The sequence below is a fragment of the Mauremys mutica genome, chromosome 5, assembly GCF_020497125.1.
Source record: "Mauremys mutica isolate MM-2020 ecotype Southern chromosome 5, ASM2049712v1, whole genome shotgun sequence".
Taxonomy (NCBI): Eukaryota; Metazoa; Chordata; order Testudines; family Geoemydidae; genus Mauremys; species Mauremys mutica.
In genome coordinates, this window is record NC_059076.1 from 46,534,150 (window position 1) to 46,555,219 (window position 21,070).

The window sequence follows — 21,070 nt, forward strand, 5'->3', positions numbered from 1 at the left end:
AGAGTATTACATTTCTGACTGAGGTTACCACTTTGTAAACCACATGGACAATCTAAAGGAAGAGAGAAAAATAATGTTGTGCTGAAGACTAAACATAAAAAGCATTTATCTCCATTTATACCTATTAAATTGCAAAGATTAATATTTAAGAACACACAAATTGCCAGAAGGCAACACCTGAATTAACAGTGTATGTTTAACACAATGCCATTTCTTAAGTAAGTGCTCACTCATCTCCTTAAAGCTACTTAGATAATTGCAACTTTTTTATCTAGAGTTCATTTGAAATAGAAGAAAGCAGGGATTTCCTACCCTGCAGTCTGGGAGCTTTGATGGACTTTGATCCGTTGTTTACATATCACTTCCTTTGATAATGTGTTACATTATCATGTGATTTTTGTTTACCTACGCATGGTAGGATATTTGTTATAGTTGTGCCAGTATTTCCATCCTAACCCTCCCCATACACCCTGATAAGAGGTTTAATAATTTGTTTTCGCCTAAACATTTTTACATGTTTATATATATTACACACACACACACACACACGTAACATATGTTTATTACCAGTATATATAAACTTGTAAGTATGTGCGCATGCAGTGTAACAGTAACATGTAACAGTAGTAACCAGTTTAGTTAAGACTGAAATGCTTCTGCCATCATAACTTCCCTTTTTAAATTGCCCATAACTTCAGTAAACAAATTCCAATACGGCTGACATTTTCCATGCTTGATCTCAGCCCAGAGGTGAGTTTGTGTGTTATTTCCATAAATTCTATAGCTGTTTTTTAGTACTGTCTCTTGAAAAACAAAAACACATATTCCAACATCTATTTTGAGTGTGAATTACTTGACAGCAGCTGAACCAACAGTGTTCAATCTTGGCTGTTTGTAGATCATACTGAGATTTAAGGGAAAAGATGGATGGAAAGTAGATCAGTAGTTATGAATTTGTGAAAATTGACAATTTTTGTATTATAGAATGTTCCTGCTTCCATAAAAATACAATTAGTATAGAACAATATAATGCTATATTATTAATGCCAGAGAAATACATGATAAACATCCATATAATATTCCTTTCTTTACATTGGCCCATGTTCTCAGAAAAATTAAGTCCCAAAAATCCTAATCTAGGGTCAGTTAAAACTTAAAGTGACCCTCACAATCACATTGATTTGCAGAGCCTATTAACTAGGTCAGCAGAAATTTCTTTATACAGGATACTCTTTGGGCCTGATTCTCCACTGCCTTGCACTTGTGAAGAATCGGTGCAAAGTGCTACCATTGTGATTTGTTCGCATTAGATTTGGTCAAAAAGAATGCTGATTCACAAAATGGACATGTTTTGTGGTGATGGTTCAATTCTGATGTAGTTCTGACATAACCTGGGCTCCTAGGCAGGTTTTGACACTTGCCTGGACTGGTTTCACCTTGACCCACCCACTGCCTTGCCAGGGAGCGCAAGCTTCCAGGCTCCTAGCTTTTTGGCAGTCTGCCTGGTGGGCTGATGGACAGCCAGGAGCTTGGAAACCCCAGGACCGCAAGCTCCTAGGCAGCCTATCATGCGGACTGCCTCAGATTCAGAAGCCCACAGCTTCCAAGCTGCATGACTCCAGGCAGTCGGTAAAGCTCCCTTCCCTTTCAGCAAATTTCAGATTTTTTTTCCATTTTCATGCCAAATCAAAACACAGCCAAATTTTGCCTGGCATTCTGGGTCTTGCAGACCATAGATGACTAGTATACTTTAGAGCACCCCTAAAGCTGCTCCAAACTACACTGGAGCTGAGCCCAGTGTAGAACCAACCTGAAGGCAGGCTCTGTCCCTGGGGGTGGAGGGTGACAATTACATTGATGAGATTTTAATTCACACAAAGTTTAGCACCTGGATCTGTGCTGCAAAATATGTTATTGCAGGGTTTCTCAAACAGGGGTCGCCGCTTGTGTAGTGAAAACCCATGGTGGGCTGGGCCGGTGTGTTTACCTGCTCCATCCACAGGTCTGGCTGATCGCGGATCCCACTGGCCACAGATTGCTGCTCCAGGCCAATGGGAGCTGCAGGAAGCAGCGCAGGCCAAGGGACATACTGGCCACTGATTCCAGCAGCTCCCATTGGCCCGGAGCAGCAATCCGTGGCCAGTGGGAGCCGCTATCGGCTGGACCTGCGGACGAGGCAGGTAAACATACCGGCCCGGCTCGCCTGAGGCTTTCCCTACACAAGCGGCAACCCCTGTTTGAGAAACCCTGTGTTATTGCTTCAAAATGTTCTCCTTCCTTACATTTGTCCAGTCCACTGGTGATGTGCTTCCATCACTCAACAATTTTCATTCAGAAAGCACGTCAACAGCCCGTTTGGTCTGTAAGGCAGATTACTGCAGAATGGTGTTCTGACATGCTCCAAACTCCTGAGCATTGATACCGTTGAAAACTAATCATTTGGACTGATTCACAGGCTCTGTCAATGGAGTGTAAACTTTTGAGTACAAATAATTGATTTTTGAAGTGTTGTTAACAGCTGCTTCAAGCCAGAGTAAAAGCCTGGTATCCTCGCCTTTCCCCCCAAGCTGGAAACCACAACTATGAAAACAGGATGGATAATAAATAGCGCTTTCCAACTCTCAAGTAGACTAATGTGATTTAAAAGATTACCATATCATTCAGCACATTTCTCTATTTCTTAGCTAATGGAGAGTAGCTTTGTATTCATTTTGGTTGGTACAGTGCATTGTTAATGCCAGAATCTTTAATCGATAGGTGCAATCAGAATTTAAGATGCCTACAGATGAAATACATCTTAATCACAGTTCACATCACAAGTGTAGGAAGAAATGCTGGATACCGCAAAAGTACCTTCAGGTGATAAGATAACACCTGGTATTTGCTATAAAAGTGTGGACTGAATGTTTGGGTCCAAAATGTAGTAGCTGGCAGTGTCTCCTTTAAAGTGAATGAGCAGAGTACAAACATTCTAGGGTTAACTCAAACTGCCAAATTCAGATCTAGAGTTTCAAATTTCAGGAGTGTTTGATTCGAGTGTTTTGACTTGTTCTATTAGAAAGTGTAAAAAAAATAGAATTATGTGAGTGCTGATGTGAAGAAAAGAGAATTAACGGCATGAGGGGTGTGTGTGTGTGTGTGTGTGTGTGTGTGTGTGTGTGTGTGTGTGTGTGTGTGTGTGTGTTGGAGGGGAATGTCAGAGAAACCTTAGGGAGGGAGTGAACAGACTTGCAGGGGAGTTAGGTGTTGGTTGGTGTTTGGGAAGCTGAGGGATTCAGATTGGGATGGGAAAATAGGAGGAGGCTGTTTTAAGAAAGATTTCAAGGTCTTCCCTCGCTGCCTTCCCCACAATCAGTATGACCTCTGAGACCCCATAGTTCACTTTTCCACTGATCTCTTGGGATCAGGCCCTTTAGTACACAGTGCAAGTCATAGGTGGGGATGGAAGAAAGGAGAGTCTTTCTGGCTAGGGAGACTAGGATTGGTGGTCACAGCAGCAGTGGTAGATTGGAACCCAGTGGGGATGGGGAGGACTGAGAATAGACAAAATACAAATAAGTTGCCAGTTTCTTTCTGAGTTTATGTTGCATGTTGTTTTTATTGTCAGCAAGTCTCTTTCCCCTGACATTTCAAACAATACTATGCCAAAAATGCTATTCCACGTGTCAGAGGCAACCAAGCCTCTTGCTTATTCCCCACTTTTCCTATTATTTTTACCTGCAGATAAAGAAGCCTTCTCAAATGTTTCTGTTTCAGGGCTGTCATCAGCTAGCAGTTTTTCTTCCTACCAAATGATCAGGCAAGGTAAAAATTACAGAGCTGCTTTGAAAGATTACATGTTTTGTCTTTTAGAGTACGGAGATGCATAACCTTTCTTTCAAGCATCCTTCTTTCACCATCCTACCCCTTCCTTTAGGCTCATTCCAACTTGTTCACAAATCAGAGATACCTGACAGCAGCAAATCAGGCCACATAAATCACCTGCTAGCAGGTTATATACTGCAGCAGATAATGCAGGGGTGCACAGTAGGTGTGTGAATTGAAGCTCATAGGAGAGTTTCCCGCTGCTCGTAAATAAAGCATTTTTTCACATATGCTGCAACTACTCTAGTTTATGGTTAGTGATTTGTAGGAAGATATTTTTCATAGTGACCATAAAGAATCATGTATATTATATTGCTTTTTGTTACCTATTTAGAAAGTTACTAAAAGTGGTAAAGTATGGCCATACTGGGGCAGGCCAAGGGTCATCTAGCCCTTTAGTCAACTCTAGGACCAGATCCTATGCGCCACTTAGGACTAAATCAAGAATTGCCTCATCCCTTGTGGATTCCAGTATTAGCTGCTCCAAGAAGCAGTCATTAATGAGGTCTAGAAATTTTATTTCTGCATCCCATCCTGAAGTGACATGTTCTCAGTCAATACCGGGAATAGTTGAAATTCCCCACTGCTATTTGATTTTCTGTTTTTATAGCCTCTATAATCAGCTCAAGCATTTCACGGTCACCCTCCTCATCCTGGTCAGGTGGTTGGCAGTTTATTCCTACTACTATACCCTTATTATTCAAGCATGACATTTGTATTCATAGATTCTGTAGCACTGTTTGTTTCATTTTTACTATTAGATTATGCTTTCTCTCACATATAGTGCCAATCCTTTTACTCTATCATTCCTATACATTTTATACTCTGGTATTACCATGTCCCGTTGATTATCATAATTCCATCAAGTTTCTGTGATGCTTATTATATCAATATCCTCATTTAATACCAGGCACTCAAATTCTCCCTTCTTAATATTTAGACTTTTTGCATTTGTATACAAGCACTTAGTTGTCTGCCTTCATTTGACTGTTTCTCTTCTATTCCTACTTGTACATTAATCAACTTCTATCCTCTGCACTAAAGTATCCTTTTAAATAAATCCTACCCCAATGGATGTGTCTGTCTGACCTGTATGCGCCTCTGCAGCTGACATCATTTCCCCAACCCTTGGTTTAAGAATTCCTCTATGACCTTTTTGATTTTATATGCCAGCGATCTGGTTCTGTTTTGGTTTAGTTAGAACCCATCCTTCCTGTATAGACTCCTCCTTTCCCAGAAGTTCCCCAGTTCTTAATAAGCATAAATCTCTCCTTTGACTACAGTTGTCTCATCTACACATTGAGACCCTGCATAGTAGTGTACTCAAGATACATAAAAGATAAAACAAAAACACCCAACACCTAAGTTGAATAGCACATTATCATCAAATTCTGACTTGGTGTAAAATGGGTGCAACGCCACTGAAATCAAATTGCATCTGCTTACATCTGGTCTGAATTTGGGCCTCAGTGTTATATCTCTTTTTTGGAATTATAGCCACATTTTCAAAGTTGAAACCTAAAGTTAGATTCTTAAATGTATATTTAGGCTCCTGAGTAAAAGCTTGGCCTGATTTTCAGAGGCACCAAGGACTTACAAACTCACCCTTCTCCAGGGTACCTGTGAGAGACTTTGATTCTGCTATGGAGCACTGGACTCCTTGTTTGGTTCCCCTGGAGTACCCAGCCTCCTCCAGACCCTAGTCCAGGGTCCTCCATAGGAGCCTACTCACTCCCTGTCTTTTATAAGGCTAAGGGGCCCATTAAGCTGTCACCTGGCCCTCTTAGCTCCACCCCTTTCTGCTGGGAAGCATCAAATAATTATGGCACAGGTGTGGCTGGCTACATCTCCCTTAAAGAGGGACATCACCCTTATAGGTTTTTATTCTTGATTGTATGCATGTTTCTATTTGACTCCTTAATCGGACATGCTGCTGATTTTATCACTGTATTTTTTGTCCCAGTTAGTTGCAATTTGAATCCTCCCCATTATGGGATACACAGATACTATTGTATTATAAATGTTTATAATAATCACATAAGGGTTGGGGGAAGGAGGGGGTCTGTCCCTTCATAGTGCAAAGGCTCCAGCCCAGGGACCTACAAGGGTTGCCAAAGGTCTGGTACTCAGGAGCAACTTAAGGCTGCCCTCCCTGGGCCACTTCCTACCACCTACTCTTTTATGCATGATTTGCATTCTGTAGCAGAAAGGTAATAGAAAAAGGTACTAGCTGCACCTTCAGTCTGTCTGGGTCCACCAGGTAAGCTCCTCTTCACTAAGAGAGGCTTCTGCAGGATCCCATCTCAGGCAAGTCCTTTCCCCTGCTTTATCAGCCCCCTTCTGAGCTGTCTGGCTTCCCTTTTATGCTCCACCTCCATCTGAAGCATGCTCTGCAGGTGTGACAGAGCAGCGTCATCTGGGCCCAGCATTGCTTTATAACCCCTTCATTTCTAGTGCAGATGTATACACCCCATCACAATGTATTTAACAGATATCTGTCTGACTTATGTATCCCTCAGCTCCTCCAAGCTTTCCCCTCAGCTCTTAGTTTAAACACTTCTCCAAACTTTTATTTAAGATGCCAACAAACTGGTTGTATTTTATTTAAGGAGGAGTTTCCCCCCCCCAACACTTTTCCAAGAAGTGCCTCTGCATGTAACAAATTTAAATCATGCTTCTTTGTTTCATTTTCTTAATCATGCATTCAGACCCTGAAATCCCTACTGCATAGCTAGACCTTCATGTAAGACTAGAAGAATTTCAGAGAAAAGCTTCGGCTGAAGCCTTGGACCTTCTACCTAGTAGCCTAATTTACCTTCCAGAACCTGTCTCCTGCATGTCTCTACATCATTGCTACCAGCATGCTCCTACTAGCACACATCAGAAGTCAGTATGTCTTGTGACATCCACCATCCTTGTACCCAGCAGGCAGGCCACCAAGTGATTCTCATTCACCACATACCAACTGTCAACATTCCTGCTGATCAAATCCCCACTCACCATAGCTTGTCTTTGTCTCATCATTGTATTTCCATCCACTGGAGTGACCTCTTTGGTGCATGAGGACTTGTCAGCCTCCACTAACTCAGTCAGAAGGATGTCCCATCTCAAGGGGGTAGGTGAGGGAGGGGAGGGAAGGGGATGGGGTCCTCCTTGTACCTAGGTGCTCTTCTATCCTGAGACTGGCTTCTCAACTGGAGGATCAGTTCTGAGGCAGACCCACTACATGATGTACCTACCTACGATCAATATTCTCTCTCTCTGTTCCTCCAATTCAGCAACTTTGGCCTCAGCATGCTGTACCTGGACTCTGAGGGCCATAAACTACTTGCACTGGGTACATGCATATGCCACTTGTATGCAAGGCAAATTGCCATTGTCCTTTCTTCACTTTGTGAAGTAAACTGGGTTGCACCCATACTGGCTAGGCTGAAATTGGTTGTTTACCTCCCTAGTTAGATTGTAACCATGAGTAGAGAAAGATTTAACTTTTTTATGGTCTGTTAATTATTTACAGGAAAAGGTTTTCATTATTACTGAGGTTTCTCAATCTACCAGACTGCCGCCATTAAATTAAGAGCCTACTTCCCCTCACTGCAAATTCCCCTGTGCTCTCTCTGTCTGTTGTTTCTTCTTGCTGAAGAAGGCCCCTGGGCTTTATTCTGATTAGCTGTATCTATAGAGTTAGAGAGCCAAAGGCCTAAACTCTTCATGCCTGCTTAATTACCCATTATTTTATTAGTCTCCTGAAATCTGACTTCAAAAAGCCTAACTCTAACTGTCCTTCAAAGTCTCCTACTTTTGCTCTGTGTAGTGAGCTGTTAGGATCAGCCATAACATATAAAATACTTTTCCTTTGTTTTGATCTGTGGTATCGTGTGTGTGTTTTGTTTTTTTCCTACCCACAACAATGCACAACTTCCTACTAAAATTTTAATTAAGAAATGGGCAGAGCAAAGTAAGTATAGGAAAACGAATGTGCTGTCTATGAGCCTCAAAAGACAGCCACAGAATTTCCACAGATCTTACTAAAGCAGTTAAAGTGCCTTACCCTTGTGTTGGTCTGCATGATTTTCCATCATATCTTGGAGGAATTTTGACAGATTTATGTGTGACACTAGGTTACCCTGTAAAGTGGAAAGCCTGTAATCAGACACTGTGCAATCAGTTGCCTCCCATTGGCAACCAGTCTGCCTTAAATCTGCCATCACAATTAATCAAGCTATTCCCCCCCAGGGAAATCCAGTGCCTCCACAAACCACTAACCTGTCATCTGTGGGATTCACATTAACTCATAGTACCAGCTCCATTTAAAAAAAGCAAAGCAAAACTAAATGAAAAAAAACTTCCCCTGAAATACCAGGGAAAGGTCTAGACCTCATGCCAGTACATATCCTCCCCAAATGCTTGCATGGCCTTGGTGCTTGGGGATTTTTTTTTACTTTAATTCAAGTCCCTGGCAAACTTGCCATTGACCTGAGTGGGAGCAGGACCAGGCCTCTTGTTTGCAAATATGCAGATTTAGCAGTAGGTTTTTTCAACTGCTTTGCAAAGTATAATAATTCAAATGAAGCAGTTAATATAGCGGCATCCATAGGTTCATCTACTTGAACATGCCACCACACAATTTTTATTAAGTTTAATTCTGGTGAATAAAGAAAATGTATTGCAGAAATTGAAATATCTGGAAATATTACAGGAAAAGAACTAGAATATAATAACCAGAAATATTTGATGGGAAAGATATTTTTGTGTAGAAAGGGTTCGGACTATATAAGGATTCTCTCATATAAAGGCATTTCCACATTTATAAACTATTATTTTACTATTTATTATATAACTAAATACAAGTAGTGCATTATATAATGCAAATGTACTGTATTGATAACTGGGCACTCAAAAATTGCACAAGCCACATGACTCCTAAAACTTCAAAGAAAGCTGCATAATTAAAATATTGAAACTTTTTGAATATTTATTTCTTGGAACTAGCTTTAAATATAATCATTATATTTAGGGTCAGATGTTTATTTCTGTGGTAAAAATGTGCAAAAGGAGACAAGAACTATAGAAATCTGCTACATGAATGGGATGCACAAGTTGGTCACAGCACCAGTGGCACCTCTGGATCTAATTTAAGGATCTCAGACATTCATAACTAAAGAGCCCTTTTGAAAAGACCTCTTGTTTCTGTGCTGTAATTGCTGGATCTATAACAACATGCAGGTGCCCTGGTCCTGCTGCTCGGTAGCTTCTTCCTGAAGTGTGTACCACACAGATTGCAGTCTAGAAGATGGAAGTGATAAATTGTTAAATTAAGAGAGAAAATGGTCACACACAAATGGGATGAAGACAGCAATTATTCTACTTTAGTTTTATTTTCTCCTTTTATTCCAGGGCAGCAGCAGAGATGAATCAAACGGTGTTAGGCATTGCCCTTACTTCTCCAACATTATTTGACACCACACATACACCTTTTCGGGACTTTGTGGAATCTTCCAGCACCTTAAGAAATACCATAAAATAGGTACTGCTTTGCACTTGGGCTTTTCAAGCATGATTTGTAATATATCACTACACTGTCATAAAGAGACTGGTGATCAATTTTTCCCCAAGTTGACTGAGGATTGGAGAAAAAGTAATCAGCTTGGTTTGCAGGAAGGGACAGTTAGGTTGGCTATTAGGAAAAACCTAAGAATAGATAAGCCTTGGAACAGGTTACCTAGGGAGAGTATGGAATCCCCATCACTGGAGGGTTTTTAAGAACAGGTTAGGTAAACAACTGTCAGGGTTAGTCTAAGTATACTTAACATGCCTCAGCACAGGGGTATGGACAAGATGACCTCTTGTGATACCTTCCAGCCCTACATTTCTATGATTCTCTTTACTTCATGATATGCAAATCACTAAAGCATACAGCTCAATGTCTTTCTAACATGTTTTTCCATAACTGATACCATGTACCATTGCAAGGTCTACTCTCTTCTACTGTTCAACTTTGTAAAGTATTTTGGAATTTAGTTTGTACATAAGATGCTAGCAAAAATAAATCAGTATATAATTTTACTTACATGGAGTCACCAATGAAACACCACAGTGGGTTAAAATAGTGGTATATTTGTGGAAGACCATGTGTTGACAAACAAGTTCTGTATCTAAAACTCAATTTACACCCTTTACATATTTGGTCACATATCTTGTTGCACTTTAAAGTATAAATAACAGTAGGGTAAAGCTACTGATTTTATGGTAACCTCTAATCCTTCTTATTGCTGGGATCTAAGAACTCTTCTCATTCATAGCTGCAACAGGAGACAATGCAGGTAACTATCAAACTCTTATTCTGTTCCAGTGGTAAAATTCAATGACTGACATCAGCAACAGCTCTGTATCAGTGGATTTGATTCAAGACTATTTTTCCTAGCTCTTTACTCTCTAAGCATGAGAACCAGTGCAAATGACTGTTAATTAACAATGATTTTAAGTTTTTAGTAGAAAACTGACCTCTGCTCAACAAAGATGTCAGTTCAAACAAAAGTAGATGAAATCAAGAGACCATGAAAATTTGGGTAGAAGCAGATGGTCAAATTTAAGATTGGTAAGAATTCAAGAGCAGCAGAAAATCTAAGATGTAAACAAATTTATTTGTGAAGTGTTTATTCACTTGTTAGCATATAAAACACTAAACCAGCCTATAGGAAGAGTATTTTAGACATTAAAGCCGATGTGCTAGGAAGAGTGGTTGGAATTCCCCCTCATCCCCCACAGAAAATTTGACTTTTCAACAAAAACCCCAAAACGTTTCCATTTTCAGCCAACATGTCAAAATTTCAGTTTCTGAATTTTCAACAAATCAATATTTTTTGAGGAAATCAGCCATTTTCTGAGACAAATTTCATTTAGTTGAAAACCAAATTTTACATGGGGAAAAAGTTAACAGAATTTTTTTTTACCAGCCCTAATATTGGATACATGGCAAAAACAACTCCTGGTGTATTTCTGCATCCCTTAGGAAATACTAATATTAAGTGGCATTTAGAGGAAGATTCCTAAAGTTTGTTGCAACACACAGGTTGGAGCGAAACACAATTTAGGATGATTTGAAGCCAATTCTCAGTCTTCAGATAACTGGGGTGGGTGTGTTGTGTGGGTGTTAGCCCCATTGGCCTAGTACTTAGAGACTTTTACATAATAATCCACCATTGGAAACTTGATTAGAAACTCTCTGAAAAAAACAGATATATGATATCACACACAATTTTTGTATCTTACTCCCTCACTTGGCTGTCCTCATGCTTGCTCTCCTGAGAAGCCTGCATTTCCCACACTACTTCTGTGTGCCCCAAAGACTCTGCTTACACAGGTTGCTCTGCCAGGTTGCATATATCTTTCACCCACTCTTTTCCCACCAGAGTTACGCATCGTCAATACAATTTGGTCATTAGAAATCTCTATTTGCCAGGCAGACGTCAATTTAAAGGAATCCCAGCCTTCATCACTAGCATGTTTTGGTTTTATTTGTAATAAAAGCAAAGTTAACTAAAGCAATAAGTAGCACAAACTCATGATTTTAACTCAGGCTTCAAAAGATGACCGGGACCTACATTAACTCACCTAACTACTTGTAAAGGTAATGCTGCCCAATGTGTTTAATGCTGGTGATCACTTCCCCTGCTTCTTCACATCTCAAAGACTTTGATCAATTCCCATTCCTTATTAATAGAGCTTTGCTGACTGGTGGTTTCCTATGAACAATAGAATTATATAATTCCAAGTATTACTCTCTCCCCTAATTTTCATTGTGACCATGTCTCTCAAGCCACTAGGAGTAGTGGGTATTTGATGACTTTTCTGAATTCTCTCTCCTTTCCCCATTTTTCATGTCTTGACCCATTTGCTTTCTTGCACACTTTTTTATTTGGTACATTACCTGAAATTTGGCCTCATTCTTCTAAGAAGCTAGTTCTGGAAGTATTTAATTGTCAGGGGCAAGATGAAACTTTCACACAGCTCTGTTTATATTCTATACAAGTGCTATATTCACATTTTGCAATAATGCACGCATTAAAAAATAAAGATCATGTAGTGTTTTCATGATGGCCGTATTTCTGCTTTTTGTTACAGGGTGGATATTGGAAATATCCAAGTAGGAGTACTTCTATGCCATCTAGTGGAGTCAATCTAGAGACAAAGAAAAATATTCATTGCTTTATTACTGTAAACAAAACTGAAACGAACTGCAGCTTGGTATGTCATGAAGTGTTCTCTGACAATGTATTTAGCGCTTTTGCCTTGGCATATCACAGTCAGAAGGACACAACCTTAGAAACATTGGTATTTGTTAGAGCAGAGCCTGAGTGGCAAACATCACATCTAGAAGTGGATTAGAATCCAGACATCCCCACAGCTTAGGTCTGGATGGATTTGGCAGGGTGATTCAGTTCATAATGCACAGAGCTGAGTCGTAAAGTTCAATTTCCAAGCCAAGAGCCCACAAACGATGGATGGCAGGTGGAGAAGCAATGTTAAATTACCATGTAGCCTATTCTGAATCAAAATTCTAGCAGCTGTCTGCATCCCTACACAAGTCACATAGACTCAGGTTTTTCCCCCTTCTCAATCCAAAATAGGAATGAAAAGCTCCTGAAGCTCCTCAGTGTGCACAAGGACTTGAGCTCCTGACTCCCCCATTATGCTGCAGAGGGGCCTTGCATCCCTTGCTAGCCTGGCCTTTCCTCCTTCTGAGCTGCTGCTACTCTTGCTGCCTTCAGAGGGCAGAGTGTTGCTGCAGCAGATGTACAGTATGTGCTCCTCCGCCACTGCCACAGCATCAACAGCAATAGCTACTCAGACATGCTCCTCTTGACTCCATATTGTGAGGCTTCTCCTGCTGTATTGTCAGGGTTGGGACTTTGGTGGCGGTGGCTGCAACTTCAGCTGCTGTGGTTCTGGCAATGCTCTCTCTGCTTGCAGCTGACTGAGCTAGGCAGCCATACATTTGAAGTTGTGCACCAATGGCCCTGATTGGCCGGAGTGCCAACAGGGGTGGGGGCAGTGGGGGCAGCTCAATGAGGTTCCATTACAGCAAATACCAGCCTCCCCCTGCATGGGCTACCCCAGATTAGAGAGAGGAACTCCTTGCACTCTCTCCCTTCATCCCCATGTACCCATTGAAGGGCCTTTAGGCAGTTGGCCAAGCTGCCTTCCCATTCATCAGCAGAGCCTAGTAATTCTTCTGCTGGGTCCCCTTATGTTTTCTGGAGCTTGCAACACACATGGCACTGTATGATAGGGAACCCTCCTAGTCTCAAGATCCTTCCCAAAAGAACAGTTATCACAGCCCTGGTAAAGCTCCCTCTTCTGTACACTCACTGGGCTGCTTGTTTGGATCCCACCATGCTCAACTAGTGTGCTCTGAAGCTTCCCTTGGTCTGAGTACACTGCAGCACTGTCTCTTTGCTTGGTCTGTCTGCTACCCCTTCATGGAAGTGGGACCTTGCAGTTCAGCTGCCCTAGACCTCAGGACCAGTGTTGACCAGATCTGCCCTGCCCCGCCCCCATCCTTAAGTACAAGATCTCCCAGAGCTTCAACCTTGTGGGCACTCTGGTTTACCTCTCCCAGGATGCATGGTAGTGGAGACACATATCACAGACTTCGCAAAGATTCCCAAAACAATCACTCTTTAGACAGCACAAGAGATATACAGATCCAGACTAAAATTGACACATCTTTCCTTGCTTCAGTTTTCCCATCACTCTGGAGCATTCTGTGGGATTTAAGTCAGAGTCCTTAGAGTGTGTAGAATCCTCCCCCTTCTCATGCACAGCTTTTTCTTTTACTTCTGGCCTTTTCTCTCTCTCCCCAAAATGGCTGGCAAGATAGGCAACTGCAACTTCATAGAAGGAGGACTTGGTCAGATGATTCATGATCAGCCTAACCAGGTGATCTGTTGATTAGTTATCAGCCTACCTGGTAGATTGGTTTCTTTGGTGTGGTCATTTTTTGTCCAAATGGGGCTTCCATTTGAGTAGAAGATTACCAAGGTTTAATGAGCCTTCATTGCTAGCCCTGTGTTACCATTACCTCTTGGAATTTTATCCCAAAACAGATGTAAAAAACAGCAAAAAGGCAGACTAGCCTCATAATCAAAATGGATTTTGTAGTTTGATAAAGGTACATTCAGAAAGGTCAGTTTCCAAGTAGAATTCATGAAAGTGGAACAAAGTGCTCCACTTAGGAAGGAACAATCAGTTTCACACATACAGAATGGGAAGAGACTGTCTAGGAAGGAGTACGGCAGAAAGGGATCTAGAGGTTATAGTGGACTACAAGCTAAATACGAGTCAACAGTGTGATGCTGTTGCAAAAAAAGCAAACGTGATTCTGGGATGTATTAACAGGTGTGTTGTGAGCAAGACACAAGAAATTATTCTTCCATTCTACTCTGCGTTGGTTAGGCCTCAACTGGAAAATTGTGTCCAGTTCTGGGCACCACATTTCAAGAAAGATGTGGAGAAATTGGAGAACGTACAGAGAAGAGCAACAAGAATGATTAAAGGTGTAGAGAATATGACCTATGAAGGAAGGCTGAAAGAATTGGGCTTGTTTAGTTTGGAAAAGAGAAGACTGAGAGGGGACATGATAGCAGTTTTCAGGTATCTAAAAGGGTGTCATAAAGAGGAAGGAGAAAACTTGTTCATCTTAGCCTCTAAGGATAGAACAAGAAACAATGGACTTAAACTGCAGCAAAGGAGGTTTAGGTTGGACATTAGGAAAAAGTTCCTAACTGTCAGGGTGGTTAAACACTGGAATAAACTGCCTAGGGAGGTTGTGGAATCTCCATCTCTGGAGATATTTAAGAGTAGGTTAGATAAATGTCTATCCAGGATGGTCTAGACAGTATTTGGTCCTGCCATGAGGGCAGGGGACTGGACTTGATGACCTCTCGAGGTCCCTTCCAGCCATAGAATCTCTGAATCTCTGAACTGTACTTAGATTCCCCAAGTCACCACAAGAGCATTCTAGCAATGGCATTCTGCTTTTGCTGTCTATTGCATCAGTAATGTCATTCTAGTAACAGCACGGGGATGTTGGCACTTAATATAGCATGAAAAATGAGCCAAAACCAAACAAGCCCTATACTTAGAGTTTATTTTAAAATAAACTCCACAGACCCCATCCCATAGTCCTTACAGAAACAAAACCTATTGCTTTCTGTTAGAGATTTGCCTCAATTAAGGACTTCATAGTGGCTTTAAGATTGCCCTTATCAAATAAATACTGCAGTATTCTACAATTATGGTCCAAGACAGTATTATACAATAGGGAAACTGTAGCATTTTGGACCATTATTGTAGAATGTTTTTTTTAAAGTACAGATAAGCCCAATGTCTTAAACTCAAGAATGTAGTCGATTTTATATCATTGAACTATAATTCTGCTAATTAATGCTTGAAAAATGCTTTGAACATATAAAGGACTAAGACATTAAGTATTATTACATGTAAAATTATATATTGCTTTCTGCTTTTAAATTCTCATTTATTTAGGGACAACACACCACTAGATGGTGTCTGTCTGCCTAAATATTTCCAAAAAGTCATTCAACTTAGGCAGTACGTAGGTGTCTTTTATCCAGTCCACATGTCCACTAGCTGTTTTAGAAGTTAAGCAGCCCAATAGATTTTTGGGATCTTTACATACTGTGCCTGGTTTAATACAAATATTATCTTCACATTATTTTGTACTTCATTTTGCAAAGTAACTTTATTAAATATCTGTTACATAAGTAGGGCCTGATTTTTGAAAGAGCTCAAAGCCAGATTTTCAAGATTGCTCAGTTCCCAGCAGCTTTCACTGTGACACTTACGGCCAGATTTGACTCTAGTACTCAGTTTTTAGTTGAATAAAAGATATTTTGGGTTGCACTTGACTGTTAAGTATTTTATCCATGAGTCAAAGTCAACACCAAGTAAAGTTAACTTGTAGTTATCCTAAGATCATTCTTGTATAACTTTTTCTATTAATGGACCATATCACAATTATCTTAAAAGTTTACATTGATTAATATGTCTTCTTAAGGTAAGAAATTCAGTGTAGCATATTGACATTTCTACAACTATTGTGTTTCAAGATGTGGGGAGCAGAAATGAGGGGCTAATTGTGACACCAGGGTGGGAAGATGTGAAGATTCTTCCTGCTAATCTTGGCCCTTGGGATAGAAGGCTTGAGAGGTAGATTATTCTGTATGAATCCCTTCTCTGCTTCCCCCTTCCCCCTCTCCCCCCGCCCCCCAGCTATTACAGCTCTGAGAGAAACCATGTCATTGTTTCTCATGGTTTCCACCAAAAATCATAGCTTGACCCAAGATCACTCAAAATTCTTTTCCAAGTTTCAGACAGAAGTTAACATTTTAGTGGTTAAGTTGTAATTCTGGGAAAATAGGATTTATAAATTCGAGTGCCAAAGAGGGACACTTAATTTATCCTCAGCACAAAACATGAGTGACGTGGGGGAAGCTGAGTAATGTAGCCCGATCTGCATTGCAAAGATGAACAGGCACACAGTCTATAGCATTCTCAATCGGTCTCTGAGCCTTTGGGACCACATTTGGAAACAGCCTATCATGCCCTTGCCATTTTACAGGCATAAATAACTGTGGCTGAATTTTTCACCCACAGTTACTTGCAGGATTAACTGATGTCACTTGCATTAGTATACAGTTTGCAGCTGTACTCAGATAATTCGACAGGCTGAAATTTTCAGAAGCACTTAGAATTGACTTCCATGCAACAAGTCTGGCCAATGTAAAACCCTCCACCGTATTTAGTAGGAACAGTTAGGCCAACAATGAACACTTGAATATCCCGTTACCACTATTAATTCACATCAATTATATCTACAGATCGTCACAGCCAAAATGCTCTTGGAATAATTGTGAGCAGAAACATAGAGACGGCCTCCCAAAAATCAAGCCGTTAGGTCAATTCTTTTAAACTTGGAAACCTGAAGTTGGACACTAGAATCTATAGTTAGGCAACTAAATAATTAATTTGATTTTAAGAGATGCTGTGCACCTGCAATTCCTGTTGAATGAAAAATATTGGCATAACTGATTACTGGCTGTAGCACTATTCACAGCTATTAGATTTTGGCAGACCACGTAATGTTAGAAATAAAGAGCCTTTAGGGATAGAAGTCCAACAGATGACAACCAAAATGATACAGAGTAAAGGATCTTAGTCATGCAGTGGAGTTGGAAAAACAAGTCTATATTTGAAAAAAAAAGAAAAGAGGCCAAGCCAGAGGTTTTCTGGAGATAACAGAGAATATTGATACAAAAGAATGTACACAAAATTAAGAATAAGTAACTTAACCTGAAGTCCTTTCATTGGTATAGCTTTTACTGAAGTCAGAGAGAATTCTGTATCTGAAGCCTGGTCTACACTAGGCGTTTAAACCGGTTTTAGGAGCGTAAAACCGATTTAACGCCACAACCGTCCACACTAGGAGGCACCATATATCGATTTTAATGGCTCTTTAAACCGGTTTCTGTACTCCTCCCTAACGAGAGGAGTAACGCTAGTATCGGTATTAAAATATCGGATTAGGGTTAGTGTGGACGCTGATCGACGGCATTGGCCTCCGGGAGCTATCCCACAGTGCACCACTGACTGCTCTGGACAGCATTCTGAACTCGGATGCACTGGCCAGGTAGACAGGAAAAGCCCCGCGAACTTTTGAAATTCATTTCCTGCTTCCCCAGCGTGTAGATCTCATCAGCACAGGTGACCACGCACAGCTCATCAGCACAGTTAACGATGCAGTCTCCTGAGAATCGTAAAAGAGCCCCAGCATGGACTGCATGGGAGGTACTGGATCTGATCGCTATCTGGGGAGAGGATTCAGTGCTAACAGAACTGCGTTCCAAAAGACGAAATGAAAAAGTATTTGAAAGAATTTCTAAGGCTATGACGGATAAAGGCCACAGCAGGGACTCAGTGCAGTGCAGAGTGAAAGTTAAGGAGCTCAGACAAGCCTACCAGAAAACCAAAGAAGCAAACGGAAGGTCCGGGGCAGGTCGAAAAACATGCCGCTTCTATGCTGAGCTGCATGCAATTTTAGGGGGCTGCGCCACAAGTACCCCACCCCTGATGGTGGATTCCGAGGTGGGGGTTGTAATCTCTGCCATGGCTGAGGATTATGCAGACGGGGAAGATGAAGATGAAGAAGAGGAGGAAGACCTAGCAGAGAGCACACAGCACTCCGTGAGCCCCAGCAGCCAGGAGCTTTTTATCACCCTGACGGAATTACCATCCTCCCAGCCCTCACAAGCCACTATCCCAGACAATGACGCCATGGAAGGGAGCTCTGGTGAGTGTACCTTTGCAAATAGCAAACAGTGTTTTTTAAGCAAGCCTTTTTTAATGATTGATTTGCCCTGAGGACTTGGGATGCATTCGCAGACAGTATAGTTACTTAGAAAAGTTTGTTAACATGTCCGGGGTTTGAGAGGAAATCCTCCAGGGACATCTCGATGAAGCGCTCCTGTAGGTACTCCAGAAGCCTTTGCAGAAGGTTTCTGGGCAAGGCAGCCTTGTTCCGCCCACCGTGGTAGGACACTTTACCACGCCATGCATGTAGCAAGTAATCAGGTATCATTGCGTGGCAAAGCATAGCAGCGTATGGTCCCGGTGACTGCTGGCATTCAAGAAGCATCCGTTCTTTATCTTGTTCTGTTATCTTCAGCAAAGTGATATCGTTCAGGATAACCTGGTTAAAAATCAGGAATTTAAGTAAGGGGGGTGGCCATTTTTCTACTGGGTTCGTGGACTGCATCAGCTTAAAAAAAAAACTTTCCTGCACGTAGCGAAGCCGGGGGAGGGGAGGAGTGAAATGCCGATGATCTTTTCTGTGTTTGGTCACCGGCGATCTTCCCCAAGGTACCAGACACGCAGTGGGTGGGGTGGGGTGGGGTGGGAAGGTTGTTGATTAGCAGGGAGCTAGCATGGTATTAGCCATGCGTTGGGGGGGAGGGGTAAATCACTACAGAAGCCGAAAGACAGTGGCTTACCATGGCCGCATGCAAGCTGAATTCTGATGCCTGGACCTGTGTCTGTGAGATCTGTAACTCCAGAGCTGCAGGCACTCACTATTAAGATGAAAAATGCGACCTTGTAGGGAAATCACATGTGCTAGGTGAATACTGCTTTTCACTGTGAAAGAGTATAACCATTGTTCTGTAAAATGTATCTTTCTAAATATTTATCTCCCTCATGCAGCTGCAAATTTTTCAACCATCCCTCCTCCATCCCAAAGGCTAGCACAGATAAGGCGGAGGAAAAAGAAGACGCGAGATGAGATGTTCTCGGATATTATGGAAGTTACACGCAATGAAAGAGCTCATCTGAATGAGTGGAAGGACGTGGTTTCAAATTACAGGAAAGAGGCCAGTGAACGTGAGGACAGGAGGGATGAACGTGAGGACAGGAGGGACAACCGAGATGAGAGGTGGCGGCAGGAAGACCGGCAGGAAAATCAGCGGTGGCGGCAGGAAGATCAGCGGTGGCGGGATGCAACTCTGGGGCTGCTGCGTGATCAAACTGACATGCTCCGGCGTCTTGTGGAGCTTCAGGAACGGCAGCAGGATCACAGAGTGCCGCTGCAGCCCCTGTATAACCACCCTCAACCCTCACCATGTTCCACATCCTCCTCACCCAGACGTGTAAGAACGCGTGGGGGGAGGCTCCGTGCACCCGCCCACTCCACCCCCGTGGACAGCCCAACCAGAAGGATGTCGTTACTGTGAATTTTTTTTATAATGGCCTTCTCCATCCCTCCTATCCTCCTCCAAAACCACACCCTTACTTCTCTCCCTCTTTTTATAATGAATCAATAAAGAATTCATGCTTTTTAAATGAGAGTGACTTTATTTGCATAAGTAAGCTGTACTCGAAGGGGGAGGGGGAGTTGCTTACAGGGACTGAGTCAATCAAGGGGGTTGGGTGTTCATCAACAAACACAGCAGTCACACTGTACCCTGGCCATTGATGAAGCTCGTTTTCAAAGCTTCTCTGATGCGCACCGCTTCCTGGTGTGCTCTTCTAATCTCCCTGGTGTCTGGCTGCGCGTAATCAGCGGCCAGGTGATTTGCCTCAGCCTCCCACCCCGCCATAAAGGTCTCCCCCTTACTCTCACAGAGATTGTGGAGAATACAGCAAGCAGTAATAACATAGGGGACATTGGTTTGGCTGAGGTCTGAGCGAGTCAGTAATGTCCGCCAGCACGCCTTTAAACGGCCAAATGCACATTCCACCACCATTCTGCACTTGCTCAGCCTGTAACTGAACAGATCCTGACCACTGTCCAGGCTGCCTGTGTATGGCTTCATGAGCCATGGCATCAAGGGGTAGGCTGGGTCCCCCAGGATAACGACAGGCATTTCAACATCCCCAACTGTTATTTTCTGGTCTGGGAAGTAATTCCCTTGCTGCAGCCGTTTAAACAGAGTAGTGCTTCTGAAGACGCGAGCGTCATGAACCCTCCCTGGCCATCCCACGTGGATGTTTGTGAAACGTCCCTTGTGATCTACCAGTGCTTGCAGCACCATTGAAAAGTACCCCTTGCGGTTTACGTACTGGGTGCCCTGGCGCTGCGGTGCCAAGATAGGGATATGGGTTCCATCTATCGCCCCCCCACAGTTAGGGAATCCCATTGCAGCAAAGCCATCCACTATGGCCTGCACGTTTCCCAGAGTCACAACCTTTCGTAGCAGCAGCTTAGTGATTGCTTTGGCTACTTGCATCACAGCAGCCCCCACAGTAGATTTTCCAACTCCAAATTGATTCCCGACTGACCGGTAGCTGTCTGGCGTTGCAAGCTTCCACAGGGCTATCGCCACTCGCTTCTCTACTGTGAGGGCTGCTCTCATCTTGGTATTATGGCGTGTCAGGGCAGGGGCAAGCAAGTCACAAAGTTCCATGAAAGTGCCCTTACGCATGCGAAAGTTTCGCAGCCACTGGGAATCGTCCCACACCTGCAACACAATGCGGTCCCACCAGTCAGTGCTTGTTTCCCGGGCCCAAAATCGGCGTTCAATGGATAGAATCTGCCCCATTACCATCAGGATCTCCAAAGCGCAGGGGCCCGCAGTTTGAGAGAATTCTGTGTCTACGTCCTCATCACTGTCATCGCCGCGCTGCCGTA

At 42.4% G+C, this 21,070-nt stretch overlaps 1 long non-coding RNA gene across 2 annotated transcripts in view; it reads right to left on the reverse strand.

The window, feature by feature from the left end:
* LOC123370709 overlaps positions 1-5,569 on the reverse strand; it is a 43,959-nt gene extending 38,390 nt beyond the window's left edge. Inside the window, exons 1-3 of one of the 2 annotated variants that reach the window (XR_006579513.1) lie at positions 5,470-5,569; positions 3,718-3,784; positions 668-904 (exon numbers count right to left, since the gene is read on the reverse strand). This is a non-coding gene — a long non-coding RNA (uncharacterized LOC123370709). Of the gene's footprint in view, positions 1-667; positions 905-3,717; positions 3,785-5,469 lie in introns of those variants that run through there. The other variant, XR_006579514.1, reaches the window with a different exon arrangement.
* Positions 5,570-21,070: the final 15,501 nt, after the last annotated feature.